Source organism: Halichoerus grypus, chromosome 4, assembly GCF_964656455.1.
Source record: "Halichoerus grypus chromosome 4, mHalGry1.hap1.1, whole genome shotgun sequence".
NCBI classification, from domain to species: domain Eukaryota; kingdom Metazoa; phylum Chordata; class Mammalia; order Carnivora; family Phocidae; genus Halichoerus; species Halichoerus grypus.
The window spans coordinates 130,775,871-130,790,609 of record NC_135715.1 but is presented as its reverse complement, the minus strand read 5'-3'; the positions used below and the strand labels follow the sequence as shown (position 1 = coordinate 130,790,609).

The 14,739-nt window shown below is 36.9% G+C and overlaps 1 protein-coding gene across 2 annotated transcripts in view; it reads right to left on the bottom strand.

The window, feature by feature from the left end:
* Positions 1-14,739, bottom strand: part of B3GALT1 (beta-1,3-galactosyltransferase 1) — a 507,740-nt gene that overhangs the window by 281,467 nt on the left and 211,534 nt on the right. The gene's annotated exons all lie outside the window — the stretch shown is intronic.

The window sequence follows — 14,739 nt, the reverse complement described above, 5'->3', positions numbered from 1 at the left end:
CTCATATCCATAGTTATAGTTCCAAAATTATAAGTTTAAATTGGGCCTGAGGAAAAGACCTAGTTTATATTACTAAGAAAAATAAACCATGGCAGGGAATTAGAGCAATTTAGGGCCAAGAAAGATGGAAGCCCTTGTTCTCCCCAGCCTTATCATTTTACAGATGAGGATGGAAGGCCCAGAGGGTCCTTCATTGTTCCCAGGTCCCAGTGTCAGCAGAGCTGGGAGTGGAATGTAGACATAGGATTCCACATGTTCTCTTGGAGGTACAAACATAAAAGCAAAAACTGACTGGTAGTCAAGCGTCCCCTAAATCCAAGTTCTGCCACTAAATGACTATGCTCTCTTTGGGTAGTCATTTATGCTTTCTGGATCTGAGTTTCCTAGTGTTAAAGAGAGTTTTCTCATTTTTGTGATTTTTTTTTTTTTTTTAGTTTGTTTCTAACATTTTATTATCCTGAGTTTCATTACATCATGGTCAATTTGGTTATGTCAGACAGACATAATTATTATCCATTCATGTTTCAGCCTACCACCATTCTAATTCCAGATGCAAATACTGCCCTTATTTGCTCTTTCGATATGAATAGATTTTACGCTAAGATTTAAGTTTTGTTTTGGATTTGGTTCCTTAAAGCCTTTAAAAAATATCTACCAGAGTAGCTTAAAAATTCTTCTCTGTATAAGGATTAAATATCTAAATAATGATGGTACAATAAATATTTGATGATATGTTTTGGTCATATAATCAGGGACAGAATAGTATACCCCTGAAGATGTTTAACAATACATTCAAGTACTGAAGCCTTGATTAAGATTGCTTTTAAAGAAGAAGAAATGACGATAAAGGTGATAAAAGGAGAAATTCAAGGACTTGAAGCACATTTCAAAAACAGCAAAATGTGATTATACCATATGACTGAGAAAGAAACAATCTTGCTTGGAAATCCAGGCCATTTTAATAGTCTTTGCCATTTTAACCGGCTTTTCCCTCAAAAAATATTTTAGTAAGGGCTCATTAGTGTCTTTAAAGAAGGCCAAAGCCAACTAGAATAAGGGGACCTAGGAACACATTCCAAACTTCACTAAAACACAACTTAGATTTTGAAGAATTTTTTTATTACAGTTGGACTATTTATAATATTGGTGTGGAAAGAGTGTTGATAATAGTAATAATAATAATGATAATAATAATAACATATACTTACATTGTGTTTACTATGTGACAAATACTGTTCTAATATATATATATGTAAACACATTAAATTTCATGTTGTACCTTTATTTTACTGTTTATCTGCTTTATAATAGTCCTACTGAGTAGTTTACAAGTTTTAAAAAGATATTTTACTTTTGTATTCTAACTAAGTAGTTTTGTTTAATTTCACTAAAACTGATAAATGCAAGGTTGTACATTTCTGGGTTTCTTAAATGTCTTATGAAAAGATCTTTGTCTAAACTGTTATGCTTGCTATGTACCCTAGAATCTAGAAATGCCAGAACTAAAGGGAAAATTGGTCATCATGTATTCAAGGAATCATCAGTACAAACAAAACGAGAGCATTTTACAACTGAGAAAAATGCAGGGTTGAAGATGTGAAAGACTTCTAAGGTCATCCAGTTAGTTAGGGATACAGTCAGATCCAGTTCTCTTTGCTTCCAGCACTGAGCCAAATCTATGTAGTTACACGCTTAGCAGTAACTAGCAATAAAGGTAAAGTTCTAAGAAGAAAAAAGAGCCTTTTTACAATAAGTTTTTAAAACCCTAGGACATGATAAAAATGTTCCATAGTCTATTTAAAATACTGGGAAAAAAGTAATTTCAAATAAAATAGCAAAATTTTAATATAAGGATGCAGCTTGGGGAGTTGAGAACCCTTCTCCAGTGTCCCTTCTAGTGTGTTCCAGACCTGCACATAGGGGAGGCACAGAATTACTTCTTATATATCCAAGTCATGATATATATCATATATCTGTCCAAGTCACCCCTGATCTTAGTAGGGCCACTGTTAGCTCATATGATACTTTGAGTGAATTTAGGAAAAAGTGCTTTCTCAGGATGGTTGAATTAGAAAAAGACACCTCATATGGGTGATCTGCAGCCCCTCAGGCACAAGATGACTCTGTGCCAAGAAAATGTACCCTCTTCCAGGAGGATGTAGATGTCCCCAGAGGGTCAACCAATGGCTCTTCAGCTCTCTTCCTGATTTTTTGGCAGGGCACTTCTGCACAATACACAAACTACACAACTCTATGTGGTGGTGGATCTACTGTCTCATGAATTCCCCTGGAGATTAAAATGAAATGTTGTGGTTGTAGAGCCCTCCCCTGAGGACCTATTACCACATTGTATTCTCTCTAGTCTCTACTCTGAAAATGTGTTCTTCTACCTTTTGTTTAAGGGCAACATCTCCACCATCTCCATCTCATCTCCTCTTAACTCAATCAAGCAGCGTATTTTTTGCTTATTTATCTTCACCTTTTTCTGTATTTCTGACTCCTTTCCTGTTTATAATTATTCTGGTTAGCTGATCACCAAAACTCTCCTTTTCCTCCTGGGCACATACATAGACCACCTTTCCCAGCCTGGCTTAAGGTCAGGTATGCTTTATGACTAAGATCTGGGAAATGGGCAGGTGGCTGAAAACAAATAAGCTGCATGTGGGTCTAGCCTACAACACTTTTTGTACAATCCTCCACGTTCTCCATCATTTCTCAAGTAAAGAAGATTCAGTAGAGGTCTGTGGGCCTTGGGAGATAGTATGGTCATTACATCAAAGAAACCTGGTCCCTAAATAACTGTAGAATGGACCACTCATGCCAACCTTCACTGGACTGGAAAGAAGTGAATACGTTTTTTGGGTTAGGTCACTGAGATCTGGCAGTTGTTCTTTTTACAGTAGGCCACCAAAGTCCACTATAAAATGTACCACTTTCCATTTGCCAGGCTCTAGTGAAGAATCAGACCATCACTAGAGGCAGCCATCCTTTATGTGGTACAGGAAATTCAGTGATACCATGCCTTCTCACTCTACTTTCGAAGACATCAAGCCTTCAGGATAATGAAAAGTAACTCCAGCTTACCAAACTTGTGAGAACATCAGTAATTTCTACGCTTCCATGTTGATATTATAGAGCTGACTCAGCTTTTTGGGTTTGACATACCTTCTCTATGATTAAAAAAGGACACATGGAATTTGATTGTTCTTAGTCATACCAACACAGGCTATCCTTGAAAGAAAAGTAAGTTTCCAGAGACTTACAGCAGTTTAGATCACAAAATCCAGTATGTATGCTTTAACTCTATAAATTTTCCTTCAAGTACTCAGGCTGTCATTTAAAGGATAATAAATGTCATTAATTATTTTTTTTGAAAATGTATGCACCACACAAAATTACCTCATTACCTGAGATTAACTTGCATATTCCATTTGTTTTCTCCCACTCCATTAGTGGATAGTAATGCAAAGAGATGACAAGAATGTTTACTTTTGAGATTAGGACCACCTGTCATAATTAATTTCAAGTTGGTGGTAAGATAAGTAGGTTCACAGCAAAGTAGAAAATGGAAGGATATATTACAATTGATAATCAAAGACCAGAGTAAAAAATTGAGACCTGAAAACTAGAAATCTTAAAAAATATTATGGCAAATATATCAATTTGCAAGATAGGTCTAGTATAGCTGTTCATCAGAGCAAAGATTAAGAGCATAGAGTATTTTTGAGGTACTTCTTCCTTGGAATGACTTCTGTTTTAGAAAAACCTAATATAAACACTAAAAGGGAAAATGAAATCATGAGCTTTTAACAGTAAAAATTTTGAGGCTAAAATTAGGTTAGGAGAAGGCAGCAAGTTTCTGTAAGGTTTTTATATCATACAGATTCATATTCTCTGACTATATAAAACACTCACTGATTGACGCTTAGGTCAACTGTGAGGCCTAGGAAACCATTTGGTCCCTCCCACCACTTGGTGCTGAGAAACAGAACCCCAGTGACCAGATGGCATCACGGGCAGGGAGAGAAGCTTGTTTCCGCTTCCAGTGACAACCCCACACTGGGGGAGTGGGGGTATACTTGTTAGGTATAGTTAAGTCACTTCTGGCACTGTCCCCAGGGACGTAGCTGAGAATAGAACATAGCAAGGGAAAGGGATAATTCTTTGCTAATTTGAAGGAATTATTTATTAGTGATTTTAAGGGTTAGCTCCTAGATGGCAGGAACACCACCAAAGTACACAAAATTGAGTGAAGAGCATAAAGTGATTTGTGAATTTAAGGCAGCAGGATGCAGTGGAAAGTCTGTATTCTGAAGGCCAGGGTTGGTTCTAGTTCAATCTCTTCTGAAATGAGCATTCAGGGAAGGTTGTTATGCAGGTTATGAACTTCTTTTTTTGGAAAACAGTGATACTAATACCTGCCTCACAACTTTGTGAGCTACACATATAAACACACACACACACACACACACACACACATTGCTGGTTTTAACTATTATAAATAACTACACTAATAACAAACATCAATAATTCATTTAATATAGTTCTCTAAGTATTTACTGAGAGGCTCATGTGTTCTCAGTATTGAGTTGGAAACTAGAAGTGATTTTAAGAAGGGGTTGGACCTTAGTCTCAAGGAGATTACAACTATTTGGGGAGTCAAGATATACTCACAAAGCAATAAATATTAATACAAAATCATACGTTATTAAGAGTGAATGTGGGTTTTAGGTGATGAATAATACAAAATGAGAGGCAGGCCTTGAACTGGGTGAAATATATTCGTGGATAGGAGAATATTAGTTATTAAATAGTTTTTAGTTACTAGTTATAGTTTAGTTAATAGTTATTGAATATTAAGTATTAGTTAAGAAGAAAAAGACAAAAAAAAAAGTCCATTCACATTAAGATCTTTGAGATTTACCTCAATTCTAAAAATTTAGTTGGATAGGTTTTGCTGCATGTGACAGAAAACCAAAATAAGAGTGATTTAATTTCTGATTTAAGACAAAAATTTATCTCTTTCTCTCTCTCCCCCACTTCCCTCACCCCTTCCCCACACATCTGAATAGACAATCCCAGGCCGGTATAACATCTTCTCAGAGTCAGACTTCAGATTCTTTCTATCCTGATGCATCCACTCCAATGGTCCTGAGGCTGCTAGAACTGCATTACAGGCAGCAGGAGGGAGAGGAGGGTGGAGAAGGGCTCATTTCACCTCTTTTAAGAAGACATTCTGGGGGTGCCTGGGTGGCTCAGTCATTAAGCGTCTGCCTTCGGCTCAGGTCATGACCCCAGGGTCCTGGGATCGAGCCCCGCATCGGGCTCCCTGTTCTGCAGGAAGCCTGCTTCTCCCTCTCCCACTCCCCCTGCTTGTGTTCCCTCTCTCACTGTGTCTCTGTTAAATAAATAAAATCTTTGATAAAGAAAAATAAAAAGAAGACATTCTAGATATGAACTATATTTCCTTTCACTTCTCATTTTCAGAACTTGGTCCTATAGCCATGTTGAGACATAAGGTTTCTGGAAACTGGATTCTAAGCATTTATTAGAGAAAAAAGAAAGGGCATGGGTGGTAGAGTGGGGGGTAGTAGGGACGGCAAGTCTCTAGTAGGCTTTCTGTTTCTGTTTTCTTTTTCCTCCTCTAGTCAGAAAACTAACACTTGCCCTAGAAGAGAGTGGGCAAAGAGTAGATCTATGCTCCCCTTCCAGCACTCTCGCTAACTAGGTAAGGGTGGTGCCTCTCTGCTTCCTTTCTCAGCTGTAAAATGAAAGTGAGGTCTTGTAACTGATCTGAAACTCTCTAACTTTATCATGGGTAAAATCAGACTGATGGAGCTGGACCCAGTGACTTTACAAAATGGGAAATGTTCAAGAGTTTAACACTTAAAAGATTAGATTAGGTCGCTGAACTAGAAAAAGGTTTATAGTCCCAGAGTCATAAAAGAAGGGGTTTCCTTCTGCAATGATTTTGGTCCTGGTACACAGAGCCAATGGAAATTCTCATTTAGGGGTTGTTGATTTGATGCTTCATGAGCCTCAGCAAGCACAAAATTTCATGCAGCAAAGTCTGCTGGATCCAATTCTTTTTGGCAGGCAGCCTGAGGAAAGCAGGGTAAGAAGTTAGAGAAACTTAATTCCTGTCCTGGCTTGGTCGCTCACTACCACTGGGACTTTTGGCCAATCATTTAATATCTTTGGGTTTCAGTTTTACTAAATGCAACATTTTTGTAGGTATCCCAACAAAATAATGTAGAGACCCAGAGATCTCTCTCCCTTCTACTCAGGGATTTTTTTTTTTTTTTTTAAGATTTTATTTATTTATTTGACAGAGAGAGACAGCGAGAGAGGGAACACAAGCAGGGGGAGTGGGAGAGCAGGAAGCCCGATGCGGGGCTCGATCCCAGGGACCTGAGCCAAAGGCAGATGCTTAACCGACTGAACCACCCAGGCGCCCCATACTCAGGGATTTGATAAAGATGTTAATGTACAGATGTACCAGTTAAGCTGGCCATGTGGGAAAAAAAATGACCACCAAATAATCTGGTGAAACACATGGCTGCTCCCCAAGTGGAAGGTTCCAGGAAAAGCAGGATGGTGTCCAAGGCAGAGAAACTCTGTATGGCATTGAAACCAGGGATGTGCAGCATTTGTGGGATTGAGCCAGTATAGCTAAGAGCCCCACTTTCTGAGCAAGTGAAGGATCGCTTCCAGTAGCCTGTGTGCCCAGCTTATGGAGGCTGAGTAGCAGAATCCAGGATGTGAGGCTGAATGCTGGGGAGCAGCCAGGGGCCATGGGGGGGAGGGGAAAGGAACATGAAGAATGAGGATACATCTTGACCTTGAAGAGGTTTGGCTCAATGCAGAAACAATGGTGAAATTACATTTGTTTTCTAGTGCTAAGAATGTTTCATTCTCCTCCAGGTTGGTATTTTGAGAAGATGCTTAATGGTACCACAGGGGAAAATGTGGGTGGCAGGAAAATTTTAAGGTCAAAAAATATTGTAGCAGTGATGTGGAAAGGGATGTTCTATATTAAATAGGAATTTAACATTGTAAATTGGCGATACATCTGGATGCCAGAATTATATGAGAGTTGAATCAGAGCTTCTTTTTCAATTCCCTATGTGTAGTGAAGGATTAGCTTCAACCCAAAGAGAGGTCTGGCCATTGCTCTTCACTACAAGGAGGTGATCTCTAGGCCCCTGGAATATCCTGTCTGATAGGAGTGTCTTTGTTTGCCTGGGAACTTTGGTCACCAGACAGTGTAACAACATGATATATGATGGGGCTTAGAAACCACCATATCAGTTTTGACCTCTGAAGGAACTAGAAACTAAAGGTATTATACCTAATTTCCAGGAGGGGTCGAAACTAGAGGTCAGCCATGTGGGTAGTATGTGATTGAGCCCCAATAGAAACCCTGGACACCAAAGGTGAGCTTCCCTGGTTGGCAATACTCTTTGAGTTATTGAGTCTCAATGTTGAGTCATGCATCATAGCTGGGAGAAGGTAACGTCATCCATTACTCTACAGGAGAAGATGAGGAAGCTCTGTGTTTTGATCCCTTCCTGGCTTCGCTATGTGTCTCTTCCTTTTGGTGGTTTTAATTTGTATCCTTTTACTATAATAAAACTAATGTTAACTATAGTATTTTTTGAGTTCTATAAGTCATTCTAGTGAATTACTGAACCCAGGGGAGTCCACAAGGAATCCAAACTTGTAGCCAGCTGGTCTGGGTAAAGTGAGGCTGGTCCTGAAGACCTCTGAATTTGTGGCTGCTGTCCAACATGAGAGCAGTCATGTGGAGGGCTGTGTCCTCAGACTTGCTGTTTGCCAAACTCATTCCAGTTGGTGTCAGATGTCTTCTGTCAATTTGGCAATCTGTGGTCTGTGCCCTTAACCTTGAGTTTGAATAACTTTGAGTACCCCTCATCTAAAATCTCCTTCCTCTTTTGGGTCTGCTGGGTCCTTCTGATTGACACTGTTAGTTGGCCATTAAAAATACATTGTCCTTTTCTTGATATTTTTAAGGGCAGTCAATGTACTTATCTGGGCCAGGTACTGGATCAAATTTGGTCAAAGTCAATCATGACAATTCTGTTTTCTGCTTTCCGTTTAATGTATGAGTCTCCATGTGACCCAGTTCTGACCACTGAGCCCTAAAAAGATTTCTGCAGGGGGTGCCGGTATTCTGGTAAAGTTTTTGCCTTCCTGATGAGAGGGTGCATATAGCTTTCTTCCTGTTGCTGGTTTGTCTGCCTTGAATGTGACATAATGCCTGGGGGGTGGACCATAAGGCTATATAAACCTACAAGATTAGGAGACCTGGATTAAGCCTGGAGCACTAATGATATTTTTGAGCCACTGCAATCACCTTCAGCTACCTATTTCAGGACTTCTTGCTATGTAAGGAAAATACACTTGTATTTGTTTACAGCCCGTATATACCTGCTTCTCTGTTGTTTGTAGCCAAATGCATTTATAACAGGTACAAGCTCCAAGAAGAAAACGGTGAGGCACCATGCTCAAAGTCATAGGTGCACCAAGGCTGTGCCCTATTCCCCTGACTTCCCTCCCAACTCCTTCCTCAATATTCCTTTATTCCCTGTTTTGTCCCTTATTTTATGAATGATAATGAGCTTAATATTCTACATACTAGTCCATATAGTAAATAAAATAACCTTCTAGTTAGAGAAAGTTATTTAAGGTTATATACAGATCAGTGCTCCATTATCAGACCCTTAAAACAATAAATTGAATGATCAATTTGCTTTTCTCATAATTTTTATTTTCTTATCTTTTTAATACATCTTTTCCCCTTGACTTTTACCAACACCCAATCTCAACACCCCCAGTGATTTCATATGTGGTACATAATCATGTCATATCCATTCATATTAAAACTACTTTATATCCCATCCACCAAAGCATTAATACTTTTAAAGAACTTCAAAAAGTTTATTAATCTGATCTCAGCTGACTAAGAGCATCTATGTAGTCCTCATTCAAAATAAATTTATTTCTTGATTGATTTAAAATAAATATTAAATTCACTGCTTTTCTAACTAATTACTAAGTAGACTTCTTCAACCATGTTTATTTACAAAAACTAGCATCCTAGTTCTAGAGGATAAGTCCCATAAATAAAAACTTCTGTTATTGACCAAGGTGAGAGCATAATTAGAGTATATTTTCCTTCCAAAATATCTGAATTAAATAACAGCTAATAAATCAATCATGTCTGAGTCTCTCTAATCTCTTAATATTAATGTTTAATTAGGAAACCTCCTATGAGACTATTTCCAGTGAGAAAATACGTTTTTACACTAAGAACTTTATTTTTTTTTAAAGACTTTATTTATTTATCTATTTGAGAGAGAGAGATCATTAGCGGGGTAAAGGGCAGAGAGAGAAGCAGGCTCCCCTGCTGAGCAGGGAGCCCAAAATGGGGCTCAATCCCAGGACCCTGAGATCATGACCTGAGCCGAGGGCAGATGCTTAACTGACTGAGACACCAGGAGCTCCTGCACACACTGAGAACTTTAAGCTCCCTCTCCAAAATGTTCTACTCTAGAGTATTTTGTCTAAATGTAGAGTGTAAAAATTAAGACAGTATACATGTAAAGAATGTCACTGTCAGTTTTAGAACCTACCTTTCTTTCCTTTCATCTTACAAAACAAAAAGCCTTAATACCAAATCATACTCCGATCTCCAGACAGTAGTGAAAAGACTCTGCCACCTTATATAACCCACGCATTAAAAAACAAGAAGCAGAATTCCACTTTGCATAGTTGATTTTCCATCAACATCCTTGTCACATCTTTGAGAATAAAGTAAGTTTATACAAGTAGACCAGTGATTACTAGAGTCACTTCAAATACACTTCTATTCCTTTGTAAAAGCATTCTGCTGAATTTATATCTCATTTTATGGCATAAAAACAAGTAAAGGCTTCTAAATCACTATATATAATTTTGTCCATAAGGAAGAAACTGTGCCAGTGCTTTTTCCTTCTTCCAAATATGGAGATATTCAGGTGGAAAAGATAGACCCTGACTTGCCCACATCTTAACAGAACAAGCATGCAGCAAAACCACCATCTGGGTTCCCCATCACAGTTACATGTTTTGTAGGATACCTCACAGCAGAATCACTTCTTAAGGCATATTTTAAATCTTGAAACCTCTCTTAGAAAATTGAATACAACTGAGTTAAATTGTTCAACACACACAAAAAAATATAGCTAAATTATGAGAGGACAAATCCTTCCCTTTCTCTTTTATCAGAGCAGGCAGAAAAATTATCTTATATAATTTATACAGGATAACGAGTGAATTATATTTGTCTCACATTTAAGAGGGTATAGAGACAAATGTAAAGAGTTTTGATAAAAGCAGTAAAACACAGTTAACAGTTTGGTTGTATTTAAATATTGGTTCAGAAAAACTTATAATTTAAAATTAAAAATTTAATGTGTCTTCAAAATATCCCTCCAAGTTCAGTGTCAGTACTAATACTGCCATTAAATAATGGAGCTCAGTAGCCGCTTCTGGGACATCAGTCAGCAAACAGCAGATTCAACACCAAAAGCCTCATGGTGTGACCTCTAAACCCGATTCCATTTCCAGTAAATGATTTGTCTTTTAAGGTAATAGGTCATATTAAAGAAATTAACCACTAGGGAAATTCAAAGCATAGGTTAATTAGGAATGACGAGTTATATAATTATGCCTTATGGAGCCACAGCTAGAAGTTTGGTGAGCTGGGAGACATTCATGGAGGATGATACAATCATCACATGTAAAAATCTAATAGGCACTCAATAAATGTTCTGCAGGACTCCTGCAGTGATTGTAGAACAATCTGTCAGTAGGGATAAAAAGAAAGTAGAGAACTGAGGTGATTTCTGATTAGTTCAGGCTTTTCCAAATATCAAAACTAAAATACCCAGATTACTCTAAAAACACTTGAGTTCCTTCAAATCTTCATCTGCTTCACTATATGTAGATAGTTTAAATCCTTCGTGAGCCATTTTAAAATACCTCTAAGAAAGAGGTGGGACAGGGAAAAGGCTATCCACAAACTTTTATAACTTCAAGTTACCTAAAAAGTGTTTTTAATTTTCATCTGATAATTACTTACATATAACTTGGTTGCTATAAAATAAATTAGGATTTAGAGATGAGGAGGAGAATAGAATGGAAGAAACATGGGTTGAGCAAGCAGCAGCAACTTTAATCAAAATACGTCAGAAAAGCTAAGAAGTCTGTCCTCTTGATCATATAATCAGAGTAAAATCAGAAAGGGGAATACAGCTTTTTTTCTACCTTAAAAGGAGTGCAGGGTAAGAATGCAAAATGAGTAGCCTGTGTGAAAACCAAGGCCTCAGAATTTACTCTTTAGTAAAAAAGCATATGCATGAAGAGTCTATTTAAAAAATAAGAACAAGCCATTAATTATAAAAATGCTACCAGTTGGCAAGAACAAATAATTCTGTTTTAAAATAATTTCAGCATCTCACCCAAACAAAGCATAACACTTTTATTTGGGGTTATTTTAATGACTGATTTGCATGTGCCAAGATTGAAAAGTAATCATTTCAATGATTTTATATTAATATCCATTGTTGCCATTTGGTTGGTCACCTTGTTTGAATGAGATCACTTCATAATCTCAATATCTCTGCCTCCTCTCTCTCAAGGTTTGAGAAAGAAAATAATTAAATTTTTCAGAATTAGATATAATCGGGAGTAAGATAAAATCTAAAAGATTTAATAATACTTTAGAAATAACAGAATTGTGAGCTGAAACACACTTGTCCACCAAAGACAGCCAAAAGCATAAGGACAATAAAACAACCAGGAAAACCAAGTAGGTTAGTTTAACCCCAGTTGGCATCTCTAAAATGTAATAGGAAGTCAGCATCTGATTTTTGGCATAATTTAAATTAAAAAGGCATGATACCTAGTTTCAATACTTAAAAGAAAACCAATGAGCACTAGGATAATTACCAGAAAGAATGCTCAGGCACCAAATGAGTAGGCTAGAGCAGCACCTCTCAAACATTAATGTGCATATGAATCATCTAGAGATTTCATTAAAATATAGATTCTGATTCAATAGGTCTGAGGTGGGGCCTGAAATTTTTGTCTCCAACAAGCTTCCAAGAGAGAACTATGCTTCTGGTTTGGAAACCCTTTTAAGTAGCAGGGCACTACTACATGTAGTAGGAACAGGAGCAGGTACTTTTTTGGCCCATGAGTTGAATGGGTTAACCCAGGATTGAGGCAATGTGGGCAACTTCTGGCCTCAACCGTTCTCTTTCATACTGATATCATTCTAGGGTGACTGGACTACCACTAGACAAATATAAAATCAGCAGGATTCTCTTGGAAATGAAAACGATGACTAGTGTTCTACCAAACACAACACTGGGGAAATGACCATTTTGTAATTGCTTTAGATTGATTTGTTTCAATGGATTTAACTTGTTCCTAATACATAAAGTCTGAGTCATATTCAGTATGCCCTTTCTCCTTTAAGGAAAAGAGTTGTTTTTTGACAGTTGAAAGAAGGGAAATTCATTATTAACTTAAGTATGATCCAAGGTTTGGAAAACAGAAGAATTAGAGGGTTTCCAAAAAGTTGTTTGAATTTAATTTAATTTAAAATTGTATCTGGGGTGCCTGGGTGGCTCAGTCCATTAAGCATCCAACTTGGTTTCGGCTCAGGTCGTGATCTCAGGGTCCTGGGATTGAGCCCCGAGTTGGGCTCCCTGCTCAGTGGGGAGTCTGCTTAGGATCTCTCTCTCCTTCTCCCTTTGCCCCTCCCCCTGCTCTCCCTCTCACTCTTTAAAATAAATAAATAAAATCTTTAAAAAACAAAAACAAAATTATATCTGATGATTTCCTATTTTTATTAGTATTTTGTGTAAACCAAATTATATTATCTTTGTTTCAGTTTACCTTCTGATCACCTCAAAAATAAAGATATAAAAAACAGAAGGTTATTTTTGGTTAACTATGAATAGAGTTATATGAGAAGAGAATTTCAGTTACTTGGGTACAGTTCTGCCAGTGATTTCACTATCATTCAATTTCTGCATATTTGTATGACCTACAGTTTATGCTATAATGTCAAAGAATAATCAGCACTATCCTCCTGTCTTTTCACAAACTATATCTGTAACATAAATCATATCAGGTTGAGGTTCAAAATACATCACTTTGTTTAAAGAGGGCAACCTATCCTCGCAAAGTAATGCATTTTTGTGGTTTATTTGGGATAATGAATAATTTTTGTCTAATCTTTGCTTGAAGTGTATACCTGCACTACTCTGGGAAATTACAAATATTTGCATATTTGGATTTTTTTGTTTTGTTTTGTTTTGTCCTTGGAGGACTCATTTGTCTGCTATGTATTGCAGTACAAAGATATTTTTTCATTGATAAAGCTAACTTTGGTCTAGTCTAAATCTTTTTTAAATAGAAAAAGGAATGACTATATTCTACTTAAGCTCTTTTTAAGAATTCCAATCATGTTTATACTATTGGGGAAAGAACAGAGGCTGCCATAATTTATGTGGACTTAAGGAGATTAACCTACTTTCGTTACTTTTATTGGACTGCTTTCACTTGTCATTAATTTTTAGCATAATTGTCTTTAACAATTAACCAAAAAAACCCAAAACCAAACCTAAAAAGTATATTTATCTTTTCACTATTTTTATATTAACAATTATAAACTAAGTATAATTAGATCTGTTACCTTTGGAATCTTTTTAACAATAATAAGGCAATAATTTGGAGTACAAGAAACATTTGTCACATAGATTTTTAACTACAAATAGGCCTGATGAATAAACTGATTTTTCTTTAGTCTACTATCAATTGTATTATCTATCAGTGCTCTAGAAGCAGGTATAGATTTTTCATGAAAGCTAAGAAAACTCGGTTAAGTATTTTTAAGAAGTTCCTGCTAAAAATCTCTTTAGTTTCATATTTAGTTCAGCAGTTTCTATGATTTACATAATGTTCTAAAATACTATTCGGGTTATACAAGGATGAACTGAAGTTATTTTCTTTTCTCATTTTTCATGTTGGTGAGTATAGCAAACCCAGTTTAGAGAATAATCAAAGCTTCCTTCTGTGAACAGTGTGATAAGATCACTGCTCCACCCAGGGTGACTCAAGGGGAAGGTGCTCACTAATGTGTTAGTGTTAAGCAGTCAACTCCGTTACAGAGGAGCAAAAGAGAGAGCACTTACAAACATGAAAGTGATGCCCTTCATATATTCTCACCAATACTGCAGGTTTTATGTCCTCAACCGTCCTACTATGTGCAAGACTATAAAAACATATTATATATATATATATATTTACACACATATATACACAACACATACATATATACATATATGTGGTTATACACACTTTAAAAACATACAGGTATGTATTTACATGCATACATATATCTCTGTGGTTTACTCAGCTACACCAAATCTTTTTATTTACAGTTTTTTAAAATCTTCTGTTTGTTAGCTCTCTAGTATATAGATACAGCAGAAATCTTAGTGTATCTGAGTTAATATGACATGGATCAGAGGAAGTATTCACAAAGGCAAGAAGCTGGGAGCACAGCTGACTTCAGAACAAGCATCCAGGAATTGAAAGAAAAATATCTGGAAGGGGCTTCCAGCTGCTAGAAATCATGGATTTTTCGATTACTTTGGACCT